This window comes from Schistocerca piceifrons, chromosome 4 (assembly GCF_021461385.2).
Source record: "Schistocerca piceifrons isolate TAMUIC-IGC-003096 chromosome 4, iqSchPice1.1, whole genome shotgun sequence".
Taxonomy (NCBI): domain Eukaryota; kingdom Metazoa; phylum Arthropoda; class Insecta; order Orthoptera; family Acrididae; genus Schistocerca; species Schistocerca piceifrons.
Genome location: NC_060141.1, coordinates 612,240,862 through 612,255,145, shown reverse-complemented (window position 1 = coordinate 612,255,145; position 14,284 = coordinate 612,240,862).

The following is a 14,284-nucleotide window of genomic DNA, read 5'->3' as shown; positions in this document are numbered from 1 at the left end:
TCAGTATTGCCTCACGTGTTCCAACATTTCTACGGAATCCAAACTGATCTTCCCCGAGGTCGGCTTCTATCAGTTTTTCTATTCGTCTGTAAAGAATTCGCGTTAATACTTTGCAACTGTGACTTATTAAACTGATAGTTCGCCGTATTCTACCTGTTTAAATATCTCTGTATTTGAATATGAATGCCTATGCCAGTTTCTTTGGCGCTTCAGTGTATATTTTTCGCCGGCAAGTGCTCTATTGACTGCGTTGCCCAAGCACGACTTAGGACTTATATGCACTCCCTGCATATGTATATATGTCCCAGGCGGAATTTTCAATATTCGGGGATATGACAGGAGCGATCATTTGAAGCAACAATGTCCAGTAAACTCAGGAAAAATAGTTTCTAAGCGCATAACGCCAGAGCCACGAGCATTTCTTCATTTTTGAAACAAATGTTTTGTTTTCGTTTCGATATTTTTAGAGGTGGTAGCACCAAGGAAAATAGGTCGCGTAAATAAGGGCTCTAAACAGCTTACCTTAATGGATATGAGCACTTGTTGAACTTCGGTACTGTGAAACACATCTGTTCTACTGAACTAGAGTTCATAACTCTTAAAGTATGCGTTTTAGAGCCCTTGTTTACTACACAACTGTTTTTCCTTGTTATGGTTCTCACTATCACCTCGCAGAATATGGTAAGATAACTTTCAGTAGTATCTTGGTAATCATGTTATGATTACCAAGTGATATTTCTCCAAAACGTATGTCCAAGATCAACTCCATCTTAATGTTTCTATATTTTCGCTCCATCTTTAACTCTGTCGTTGGTATGTTAAATATTGGCGGACAAATCTGCCGGAAAGTGATTGTAATCAACTTTACTTGCTACACGCTTTCCATTCGTAACCTTGGCTTTATTATACACGGTATATACTCGAAACGTTTAATACACACTGCACAGTTCAGTACTATAAAAAAGGAGAAGTTCACGACATTTGGAAGCTCTTACCAACTGAAATCTGGGCTCATCTGACCAGTCCACGATTTTGCAGTAGTCTAAGGTCCGACCGATATGGTCACGAGCCCAGGACAGGCGGTGCATGCGATGTCGTGCTGTTAGCAAAGGCTACCAAACGTCATTAACGCCACATTTCACAGCACTGTCTTAACGCATACGTATGTCGTACGTCCCACATTGATTTCTGCGGTTATTTCACGCAGTGTTGCTTATCTGTTAGCACTGGAAACACTAAGCAAACGCCGCTACTGTCTGTCGTTAAGCGAAGACCGTCGGCCACTGCGTTGTCCGCGGTGAGTGGTAATGCCTGGAGTTCGTATTCTCGGCGCGCTCTTGGCACTGTGGATCTGGAAATACTGCATTCCCTGTCGATGCGTCCAGCTCCAACTAACATTCTCTGTTCGAAGTCTGTTAATTCCTGTCTTGGGGCCATCATCATGTCGGGCACGTATTCACTTGAATCAGCTCAGTACAAATGACAGCTCTACAAATGCACCGCCCTTGTGTATGCGATACTACCATCATCCGTAGATGTGTTTATCGCAATTCTGTGACTGTTGTCCTCTCAATTTATAATATGACTGTACAAACTGTGACAACATGCTCAGTTCCACAAAATGTAAACATTAAAAACGCATTGTGCTGCAATATTCTCAGTAATACATTACTCTCTCAATAACATCATGGTCAGAATGTAGTGTCCCTGAAGCCCGAATTCTTTCTTCTTTTATACTAATTAAAAGAGAACCATTAATGATATCGATGCATTCACCATCTTTAAGAGATTATAAGGTAAGGTCTCAAGCGATCACTGGGAATCACATTCGACAAGAATAAGTTTCAGGTGTCCGTCGAGTCATTCAGATATAGGATTTTCGCGGCCCTTGTAAATCGCACTGGCGATTTTCTTCCCTGAGCTTAATCTCGTTGTTGGCAGGACGCTATGTTCTGCGAGACAGCGCCATTAGATGATGAAAGCAAGTAACTTATAGAAACATGTGCTAACACATCTTTCTGATATTAAAGAACATCATAAGTAAAAAAGGTCTTTGGAGCACCATATTTTATCAATAGTGTTGTGAAATTAATTCTACGAGAGTGTCATTAACATTACTCACTGCCATGCACACCACCACCTGGGATCATCATTACTATCTCTATTGAGCATCATATCACATCTAGGTCTTGTAGTATAAAAAAAGTTGCTATTGATGACACACCATTCGCGAGCGAGTGAGCACACATACACTCTCGCACATACACACATACACACACACAAACTCACACACATGTTTACTGTTACAGTTTTTGTATATATGGTAGAATGTGACGTAAACATGCTACTAGATGAAACTGCCTGGCAGATTGGAACTCTGTGCCGGACCGAGACACGAATTCAGGACCTTTGCCTTTCGTGAGCAAGTGTTCTACCGACTGGGTGAAAGTGCAAGTGCAAGTGCACGTTTCACATGAGAGCTGTGAATTTAGGAAGGTAGGAGACGTGGAACTGGCGGAAGTAAAGCTGTTAGGATAAGTCGTGAGTCGTGTTTGGGTAGCTCAGTCAGTAGCGCACTTGCTGGCGAAAACCAGAGGTTACTAGTGTAAATAGGCTGTTTATGTTTTCTTATTTTCTTTTACTGCTCAGACTTTGAGAAAAACACTGCTATTTTACTGTGATGAACGATCAGGACTGTCTTTATGGACTGTGAGAAAATTTTAGCTTTTGACCAACAGTGTATCAATAAGTGTGTGCATTTGATGTGTTTGTTATTGTAATTATGAAAAATTTTATCAAATCATTATTGGCCACTGCCCAAAACAATTTGTAAAATTTTTTGTGGGGAGCATGGGGGCTATGTAAGTAGGCTGTTTATGTTTTCTTATTGGCAACGTTACGTAGCGCTCTGTATGAAAATCACTGGCTGTGCTGTGTGCAGTCTGTGGCTAGTTTGCATTGTTGTCTGCCATTGTAGTGTTGGGCAGCGGCAGCTGGATGTTAACACCGCGTAGCGTTGCGAAGTTGGAGGTGAGCCGCCAGCAGTGATGGATGTGGGGAGAGAGATGGCGGAGTTTTGAAATTTGTAAGACTGTCATGAACTGCTATATATAATATGACTATTAAGGTAAATACAGTGTTTGTTCTCTATTAAAATCTTTCATTTGCTAACTATGCCTATCAGTAGTTAGTGCCTTCCTTAGTTTGAATCTTTTATTTAGCTGGCAGTAGTGGCGCTCGCTGTATTGCAGTAGTTCGAATAACGAAGATTTTTGTGAGGTAAGTGATTTGTGAAACGTGTACGTTAATATTAGACAGGGCCATTCTTTTGTAGGGATTATTGAAAGTCAGATTGCGTTGCGCTAAAAAATATTGTGTGTCAGTTAAAGCACAGTCTTGTATAATTCTTCAATAACGGGACGCTTCACTAGTTATATTCTCCGTCCGGCACACAGTTTTCGTCTGGCAGTAAGTTTCATATCACCACACACTCCGCTGCAGAGTGGAAAAATTTCGGCTACTAGATGCGTTTTACTTATTGCCAAGAGCCTGCAAAGAAAGGGACCAACGACGACTGAAGAGAATTTGCAGTGTGACACAAGTGCAATCCTTTCGCGAATTGCTGCGGATTTCAATGATGGGTCATCAACAAATGTCAGCGTGCGAACCATTCAGCGAAACATGATCGATATAGGCTTTCGGAGCCGGAGGTCCACTCGTGCTCCCTTGATGTCTGCACGGCACAAACCTTAGGCATCGCCTGGGCCCGTCAAAACTGATATTGGAGTGTTGATGACTGGAAAGGTGTTGGCTGGCCGGACGAGTCTCGTTTCAAATTATATAGAGTGGATGTATGTGTAAGGTTATGGAGACAACCTCTTGAATCCATGGACCCTGCTGTCAGCAGGGAACTGTTCAAGCTGGTGGAGGCTCTGTAATAGTGTGGGGCTGGTGCAGTTGGAGAGATATGGGACCCCTGATAGTCTAAATGCGTCTCTGACAGGTGACATGTAAGTATCCTGTCTGTTCACATGTATCCATTCATGTCCATTGTACATTGCGATGGACTTTGGCAATTCCAAGAGGACAATGTGACTCCACACATCCAGAATTGCTACAGAGTGACTCCACAAACACTCTTCAGGGTTCAAATACTTCCGCTGGCCACCAGACTCCCCAGATATGAACATTATGGAGCATGTCTGGGATGCCTTGCTACTTGCTGTTCAAAAGGGGTCTCTACCCCCTCGTACTCTTATGGGTTTGTAGACAGCCCTGTGGGATTCATGGTGTCAGTTCCCTCCAGCACTACTACAGACATCAGTCAAGTCGATGCTACGTCGTGGCAGCTAGGTGCTCGCGGGGGTCTACACGATCTTAGGCAGGTGTACCAGTTTCTTTGGCTCATCAGTGTATATTGTAATTGGTACAAGTGCAGATATTTCTGTTGGTGAGTGTGGTGACTGAGAATGGTGTACTGACCAGCTATCAACATTACACCAGTATTTACATCATTTGCATGTCATGTTGTAGCTATAATTATGACATATAGCTATTGCAAAAAAATAGCTCTGAGCACTATGGGACTGAACTTCTAAGGTCATCAGTCCCCTAGAACTTAGAAATACTTAAACCTAACTAACCTAAGGACATCACACACAACCATGCCCGAGGCAGGATTAGAACCTGCGACCGTAGCGGTCGCGCGGCTCCAGACTGTAGCGCTTACAACCGCTCAGCCACTCCGGCCGGCTGCTATTGCAAGTTGTATGTTAAGATATTAAATATACAAGGGATATACATAAAGTAACCTAGGTTCACTTTTTTGTTTAATGTGATCGAAGTTACACAACGCGTTTTGCAATGCTATGAAAGTACACACACTAGTTTATTTCTCCACATAGTTTCCAGCCACATTGAGATAACTATCGTAGTGTTTGACGAGCTTTGAAATTCCGCAGTGATAGAATTCTGGTGCCTGGCAGTAAAGCTAACTTACGACATTGGCTTTCAGCTCTTCGTCACAGCCAAAGCACTTCTAGCCACTAATGCTAATGTGCATGAAGTGATGATAATCGTTAGTCTCTAAAACAGTGGTGTCGGGAGGGTGATGGAATACTTCCTATTTGAACTCTATCTGTTGGTCGCTGGGCATGCGAGCGGGCGTTGTCATGCGGGAAAATCACAACAGAGCTCAACATGTCACGACGTTTACTTCGAATGGCCCTTCCTCATTTTGTGAATCTAGTACATTAACTTTCAGAGTCAATTATGGTACTTATCTCCAAGAACTCCTCTAGCAAAATTCCCCTTCTGCCCCAGAAGAGAGGAGACATGATTTTCATTCTGGAAGGTGTTTGACGACATTTTGTGCGTTTTTCTAGTGACCCAATATGACTCCATTGACTTTGAGATTTGTTTCTGCGTTCAGACACCTCACACACATCTCATCTCCTGTTATATTCTGGTCGAGAAAAGCATTACCTTCTCTAAAAAACAAGAAACGACGGTGCTGAGCGGTTTGTTCCTCAGAAAGAAGTTCAGGCACGCATTTGGTATAGGCCAAATCTTCGGTAACCATTTTGTACTGAGGTGTACGTCTAATCGGTGGAAAATGAACACGAAGCTCTGAGATGCCGAATCAAAGTACTGGAGTGCTTCGTAATGGACATTCGTTCCGTTCTTTTTTTTATAGTACAGGATCATTGGCTCCTACTTCATTGATTGTGTTTGACTTATGAACTTCACAATATCGCAATGAATTGCACTGCACTATTCCCCCCCCCCCCCTTTTTTTTGTAGTCATCAGCCCTCATCTCAGAAATAGCTCTTGCACCATACACCCTCAATTACCTTCTTCTTGTTAATTCCATATATTTACTTCATCGCCAATTCTGCAGAGAAACTCTTCATCCCTTATTTTATCCGTCAACCTAATTTTCAACATTCTTCTGCAACACCACATCTCAAAAGCTTCGATTCTTTTCTGTTCTATTTTTCCCATTGTCCACTCTTCACAACCTTAGAAAGCTGTCTTCCAAATGTGCAAACGTATATCCTCAGAAACACCTTCCTCAAATTAAAGCCTTTGTTTGATACCTACACATTTCTCTTGGCGTGGAATGACATTTTTGCTTGTGTTAGTCTGTGTATTAAGTCCTCCTTGCTTCGTCAATCATGGGTTATTTTACTTCCAAGGAAGCAGAATTCCTTAACTTCATCTACTACGTGATCAACAATTTTGATGCTACTTTTCACACTACTGTGATTTCTGCTACTACCGTTACAATTTTCTTTGCCACAGAAAACCTTGTTAAAGACGTACTTCACTACTGGCAGTACGTTTGATGGCACTCACAGCAACTACCCCTACTATTTCGCACACTATATGAAAAGAGAAGTTAGTTTATGAATAGCCATCGTATATATAAGTATCAGTCTAGCCTACAATTACTAGTAGAATCAATTTACTTACCTCCAGGAAACTCTGGCGTTGGAGAAGGAGCGATTCCTATCTCATTGTCTCGTGCTGTAAAATAACAATAAAAATGGTTGCATTGAAAATAGTTTTCGGAGCAAAAATGAGGATATAGGGCATTTAAAATTACTCTTTATACTAAAGGAATGGAAGTCAACAAATAGCATTTAAGAAGTGACATTTATTTCATCACTGCTACGCAGCAAAAAGGAAAAGGGGAACTACTGTCGTCTAGAAACAAATAGAGGAACCATGGTATCTACAGTTACTCTATGTATTAATGAAGAGTCATCCAACAAACCGTATTTACGATACAGGGCTGAGCATAATGCTGTATTACTCACCTCCACAAATAGACGCCATCTCTCAAGTGTCGCTGAAGACAGAGTGAAATGCAACCAAGGTTCGACACCTGGTAGTGGGCAGTGGTTACTGTCAAGGTGTAGGAAGTATCTATTATATAAAAACTTGTTGAATGCTTGTTCAGAAGCCCGCACTTTTTGTAGGAACTGACGATGGAGCAAAGAGAAATAAGCTTCTTTATGGTATGCTTACTGTTGTTTATATGTGGGGTCAAACTGATAGACTCCATCAGCACCTATGTTGAGGGCCCAGCATTTTTTTTATTATGAGTGGTGAATTGAGCTTAGACAGATACAGCTTTGTGTGACAGTCCTTATTATTGCTGGTGTGCGCAACCCTTCTCGTAGGCCCTGCCAGCACATGCTGTTTTGGCTCACACATGATAGTGGAGAGTCTTATGCAGCCACCTACAGTGACAGATCTTCTGATGCACCACCCATGCACATGGCAGGGTAAGACAGTGACATGGCGAGAGATATAAAACTGCGTGCCCCCCCCCCCATATGTGGCAGAATAAGACAACAATGAGTTAACAGTATTCTTTAAACAATGCCACCATCAGCACGATAATACGTCCCTCATGGCCCCAGATGTCTGTCGGCTTCAACCTACCACAGATGTACGCATTTCTCCACCACTCCTATGCTGTGTTAGGGAAGTTGGGTAAGTTGATGCCGTAGGAAAGCATTGTACTGAAGGCATAATCAGAAGTTGTAGCATGTTTTACGTAACTGCTAGATATAGGAGACAGAAGACACCCATCTCTACACAAACACAAGCCGTAGTGGAAGACATGACTAAAGAATAAATATTCAAGTTCCCGTAATGTGTGATTTGCAATTCGATGACCCTCCCCATCAATCCAGCCTATCATAACTTGTTGGTAGCAACTTGGGTGTTGACAGTTCATCAAGTTGTCAGTGCCATATTTCTGTCCACATGTATGTTTTATTTGTGGCTCATAATGTGTCAATGCTGGTATTTCATCAAACTTTAAATTTGAGGTGGTAGTTGAGATAGAGGATGTAGTGAAGTGCATCCTAGAAATTTTCAGCTCTTGCACGTACAATGGTATCACTTGAGCGATAGACTATCGTACATCAAGCACCAACTGATCATTGAGTTCATTTTGGGCCAAATCAACACCAGTGTTTCTTCCAGTAAGTGCAACGATAACACCAGTAGCAATCGTTTTAGCGCCTCAATAGTAAGCATTTTCGGTGGCACAGCACGTAAACTATCAGATCAGGAGACAGTTCATAGTACAGAAGGGGACACTGCACGTGAAATTCGTTGAAATTTGACATTTTCTGTTTTCTATTCCATAATATGCTTTGGACTTTCCTGAACATTTTGGTATGTAATACACTAAAATCAGACAATTGTGAGACCTTCAAATATTATTTTTAATGATGATATGTGACTGTCAAATTTCGCGGCCACGCATATACTGCCAGAGTTGAGCAGTCATATCTTGGGAACTATACAGTCTAGAAGACTGCGAACTGCTTTCTTTTGTGCCTACTGCTACGTCTCAGAAGTTGGCATTACGAATTAACAAATCAGTCTTTTGTTTCTGATACTTGTTTTTCTTGAAAGTACTGTGATTATCAGCTATTTTTTAATAAGCTAAATTCTATTGCTTTTTATATGAAAACAAAATGACTAAGCGTAAAAGTAACTTCAAGAAATGCAAGATGAAAAGAGCTGTGTGGAGCACTTTCTTTCATCAAATATCAACCGACGAAAAGTCATGTCTTGCTTTCTGTCCACCGCCACCAAACACTTGGTGTAAATGTAGGCAAGCTGAATTTTCTGGCACCCTGCATGAATTTACACATAAACATTCTCTTCCTTTGGCAGTAATGGAGACAATCAAACCTATTTACAGGGATTTGGAAAATCCTGAGCTATTAAAGAAGTGTTTACATGGGAAGACCCAGAATGTGAATGAGTCCTTCAACAATGTTGTGTGGTGCCATGTGCCTAAAAATGTAGTTGTTGGTCTTGTGACTCTAAAGCTAGCAGTGTCTGATCCTGTAATAACTGTTAATGGTGATAACTATGAAAGACTTAAGGTTCTGGAGAAGTTATGGGTAAGATTTGGACAAAGCACAGCTAAAGAGCTGCAGGAACTGGATGAGCTTCGTGTACATGAAGCAGAGTTAGCTGCTCAGCAAACGACAAAAGAAGAATTGGCGTGTTATGACACTGAAGAAGACACAGACTATGGGCCAGAGCAATTCTAGAGCATAAAAGACACAGAAATGTAAGACTGTATAAGATTTTGCAAAAAAAAGAAAAGGTTTTCAACCTCAGTATCTCTGAACTACATTTTTTTTAAATAAATGACCCATTTTCTAAAAAAGTGATGATGGTAGAGGCATGAAATTTTCATAGTATGCCAAGTGTGAGCTTCAACACATATGGAACTAGAATAATTAAAATATCCTGAATTGCTTTCTTTTTATGTTCATTTATTTACAAAATTCTGTCACAAAATTGAGTGTTTGACAAAAAAAAATAACATGCCCCTCAATACAATTTTAGAAATAATTCTAGTTTAGTGCATCTAGAAAGGTGCATTAAGTAATTATGTAAAATTGTAAGTTGGTGACTTCAAAAGTTTCCAAGATAATGAATCACAAAATTCGATAATTTAACATTGGCGGCATAGAATATACATTGTCCCCTTAAAAAGTGCATGGGAAACATCTGGAAATTACATGATATCATGTGTTTTGGTGTTGATCAGGTACATCAAGTAAGTGTGCAGAATGTATTCGTTGGCATTGGGCAAGATTATGCACATACAGAATTTAAAGTACGATATACAAAAAACAGGTATTTCACGAATATTTTCGTATGCCAAACAGTTTTGATGAAAGAGGAGAGAAAAATGAGCATGTATTAAAACTCTGGTTACATGAAATAATTTAATAAATTATGCTATTGTTTTGAAAGTTACAATATGTGTCTAATTTTCCCATCACTTATTTTATTATATTTTTTCGTGAGAATACTTGCATTCACAGGAGGAGCTAGATAGGATGAGGAGGGAGAACGGGGTTGGGGAATGGGAGCTGGCTGTTGGCAAGAGATCTGCTAGGAGAAGAAGATTTTCAGATAGTTTTACTATTGGTGTTTACAATAGGTATGACAAACTGTCAGAGTCTAGTGGAGAGGAATCTCTAGTAGCTGTAGATGTAGGAAGTATGCAGCAGACCTCAGTAGTTACTGTTCCTAGAACAGTTGCAAAGTCGAAGAGGAAGTAGAAGGTTCTGCTGTTAGGTAGTTCTCATGGCAGAGGTGTAGGCCAGCAGTTGCAGGAAGTGCTGGGGAGTGAGTACCAGGTCACCAGCATTGTGAAGCCTAATGCAGGGTTGGCTCAGGCGACTGTTAACATAGGGGGGTTATGTAGGGATTTTACTAAAGAGGATCAGGTAGTGATTGTGGGTGGGGCTGGTAATAGTATTTATAGGGATGGGGAGTATAACATAGATGGTGACCTGGAAAAGATAGCCACTCAGACTGGCAACACGAATGTGCATTTCATGGAACTGTTTCAGCGTCACGATCGGCCTCATCTTAATACAGCCGTCAGGCATAATAACATGAGACTTGGGGGTGCGCTGATGACAGAAAGCATGGGTCACATTTCAGTGGTGTCGGTGGAGTCTATCAGCAGGACGGGTTTCACTAGACATGGCCTGCACCTCAACAGGTATGGGAAGGGGAGGTTGGCAAAGCTTATAGGTGACAGCGTAGGTGGGGTTGGTGGGATCACTCATGGAAAAATTGCTGCAGTAGTGGGTGTTAGAGCTGCACCTTTTTTAGATTGAAGTCAGCTGATAGGTATTCCTGCCTAAGGGAAGTCTCTCTAACAAGGGAATCACTTTTGACAAAGCTTGTGTATCCGAGTAATGAGGGAATTAGTATATTTCATCAAAATATACAAGGTATTAGAGATAAAGTTAGTGAACTGCTTATAGATGTTGACTGAAATTATTGGTATATCTGAACACTTCTTAAATAAGGAGATAATTCAGAGGCTTCCTTTACCAGGATACAGGTTGGCTGGCAGCTTTTCGAGGAGCTCTTTGCGGTGTGGGGGAGTAGCCATGTATGTGAAAAACGGCATCCCATTTGAGTCAATTGATGTTTCAAAGTACTGCATTGAAAGGGTGTTTGAATGTTGTGCAGGTGTGGTTAAATTTAACGGAGCTAAACTTCTAACTGTTGTTATTTATAGATCCCCAGACTCCGATTTCACAACATTTTTGCTAAAGCTAGAGGAGGTTCTTGGTTCACTTTATAGGAAATACAAAAAGTTAGTTATATGTGGTGACTTCAATATTAATTGTATAAGTGATTGTGCAAGGAAGAGGATGCTGGTAGACCTCTTTAATTCGTATAATCTTATGCAAATCGTATTCTTTCCAACAAGAGTGCAAGGGAACAGTAGAACAACCATAGACAACATTTTTGTTGATTCCTCATTACTAGAAGGGCATTCTGTTAGCAAAAAGGTGAATGGCCCTGTCAGATCATGATGCACAAATTTTAACTTTAAAAGATTTTTGTGCCGCAACACGTGTTAAATATAGTCATCAGCTGTTCAGGAAAGCTGATCCAGTTGCTGTAGAGACCTTTGTAAACCTTATAAAGGAACAAGAGTGGCAAGATGCTTGTAGCGCTGCTACAGTAGACGATAAATATAATGCTTTTCTCAAGACTTTTCTCATGCTCTTTGAAAGTTGCTTTCCGTTAGAACGATTAAAACAGGGTACTAGCACAAACAGGCAGCCTGGCTGGCTGACTAGAGGGATAAGAATATCTTGTAGAACAAAGCGGCAATTATATCAAAACGTTAGAAACAGTCAAAATCTAAATGCAGCAGCCCATTACAAACAGTATTGTAAGGTGCTTAAAAATGTTATTAGGAAGGCAAAAAGTATGTAGTATGCAGATAGAATAGCTAAGTCTCAGGATAAAATAAAATTAAAACCATATGGTCAGTCATAAAGGAAGTTGCTGGTCTGCAGAGACAGGTCGAGGATATAGAATCAGTGCGTAGTGGGAATGTCCGTGTTACTGACAAGTCGCATATATGTACAGTATTTAATAATCACTTTCTGAATATAGCAGGTGAACTAAATAGAGCCGACCGCGGTGGCCGTGCGGTTCTGGCGCTGCAGTCCGGAACCGCGGGACTGCTACGGTCGCAGGTTCGAATCCTGCCTTGGGCATGGGTGTATGTGATGTCCTTAGGTTAGTTAGGTTTAAGTAGTTCTAAGTTCTAGGGGACTTATGACCCAAGATGTTGAGTCACATAGTGCTCAGAGCCATTTGAACCATTTTTGAACTAAATAGAAACCTAGTCCCAACAGGGAATCACATAGCACTCTTAGAAGAAAGTGTTCTGAGACTGTTACCTGAAATGCTACTCCATAATACTGACAAGAGGGAGATTAAGTTAATAATTAAATCACTAAAGACCAAGAACCCTCATGGATATGACGGGGTATCTAGCAGAATACTGAAGTATTGGTCTATGTATGTTAGCCCAGTCCTCAGCCATATCTGTAACTTTTCCTTTAGGAGTGGTCGGTTTCCTGACCGATTAAAGTACTCGGTAGTGAAGCCACTTTATAAAAAGGGAGACATTGATAATGTTGACAATTTTAGACCTATTTCTATGCCATCGGCGTTTGCTAAAGTTATCGAGAAGGTTGTATATACAAGGTTGCTGGAGCATTTAAATTCACATAATTTGCTGTCAAATGTTCAGTTTGGTTTCAGAAATGGTTTAACAACTGAAAATGCTATATTCTCTTTTCTCTGTGAGGTTTTGGACGGATTAAATAAAAGGTTGCGAACGCTAGGTGTTTTCTTTGATTTAACGAAGGCTTTTGACTGTGTTGACCACAAAATATTACTGCAGAAGTTGGACCATTATGGAGTAAGGGGAGTAACTTACAATTGGTTCGCCTCTTACTTTAAGAACAGAAAGCAGAGGGTAATTCTCTGCATTATTGAGAGTGGTAGTGATGTTCAGTCCCAATGGGGCACTGTTAAGTGGGGCATTCCCCAAGGGTCAGTGCTGGGGCCACTGCTGTTTCTTATTCATACAAATGATATGCCTTCTAGTATTACAGGTGATTCAAAAATATTTCTGTTTGCTGATGACACCAGCTTGATAGTGAAGGATCTTGTGTGTAATATTGAAACAGTAACAAATAACGTAGTTCATGAAAAAAGTTCATGGCTTGTGGAAAATAATTTGATGCTAAATCACAGTAAGACTCAGTTTTTACAGTTTCTAACTCACAATTCAACAAGAACCGATATTTTGATCAGACAGAATAGGCATATTATAAGCGAGACGGAACAGTTCAAGTTCCTAGGCATTCGGATAGATAGTAAGCTGTTGTGGAAAGCCCATGTCCAGGATCTTGTTCAGAAACTAAATGCTCCTTTATTTACCATTAGAAGAGTATCTGAAATAAGTGACACTTCAACACGAAAAGTAGTCTACTTCGCATATTTTCATACGCTTATGTTGCAGTAGTTACCACAGAGGATGTGGTATTCTGAAAGCAGCATCACAACCACAGCTAGCATAATAAACACATACTAGTTTTATGTACAACCAACCCCTTCTGTGCACCAACAGAGTTATACAGTATAGAGGAAAAGATTATAAACTACAAGCTGTCTGCCTGTAGTTTTTAATTATTTGCTTCCAAACTGTATGAACATATGTTTTCACAAAACTCCAAAACATCACCCAAAAATCTCATGTAATGCACTGCCCATAAGCACTCAGAACTATGCGGCAGGTTGAGGTCACTGACTTTTTAGGTGGGGGAGAAATTAATTATAGAGTGCGACAGCAGTTCTTGGGCGCTTCACTAGACAGTGTGGTGACGTCATGGATGTCGTAAAGGTTGCAGCTTCTGGAGTGTTGGTTGGAGCACACAGCTTGGTATTTATTTAGCAATGGGAATGACAGACATATTTGTAGGAGGGTATTCTTACATCTATATACACTGACACAAATGGTACCCAATCTCTATGCACTTCAGAAGCCTGTCCTGCTCCATACATCCTTGTGAAATTGATGGTTGACTAGCTTTGAAGAGATACTTTGGCATGCATCATATGTGCACGTCGTATTCTTTGTCTGAGGTTGATGGAACCCCTTTCGGATACTCAGCTTTCGTTTCTGCAGCTGGTGACTACATGCATGCATACTCCCATGGTCAGGATGTGTATCATGTGCCTTTCTGAATGATTGCATGGGGGCTTAATTAAGTAGAATGCAAATAATTTTAATTTTAGTCGCTGTATGTCCGACTACAAAGTCTCGTAAACGGTTGGCCCTGACTAGTATTAGTACGCAATCTGACTGCATAGAATAACAACAAGGAATGAAAGGAA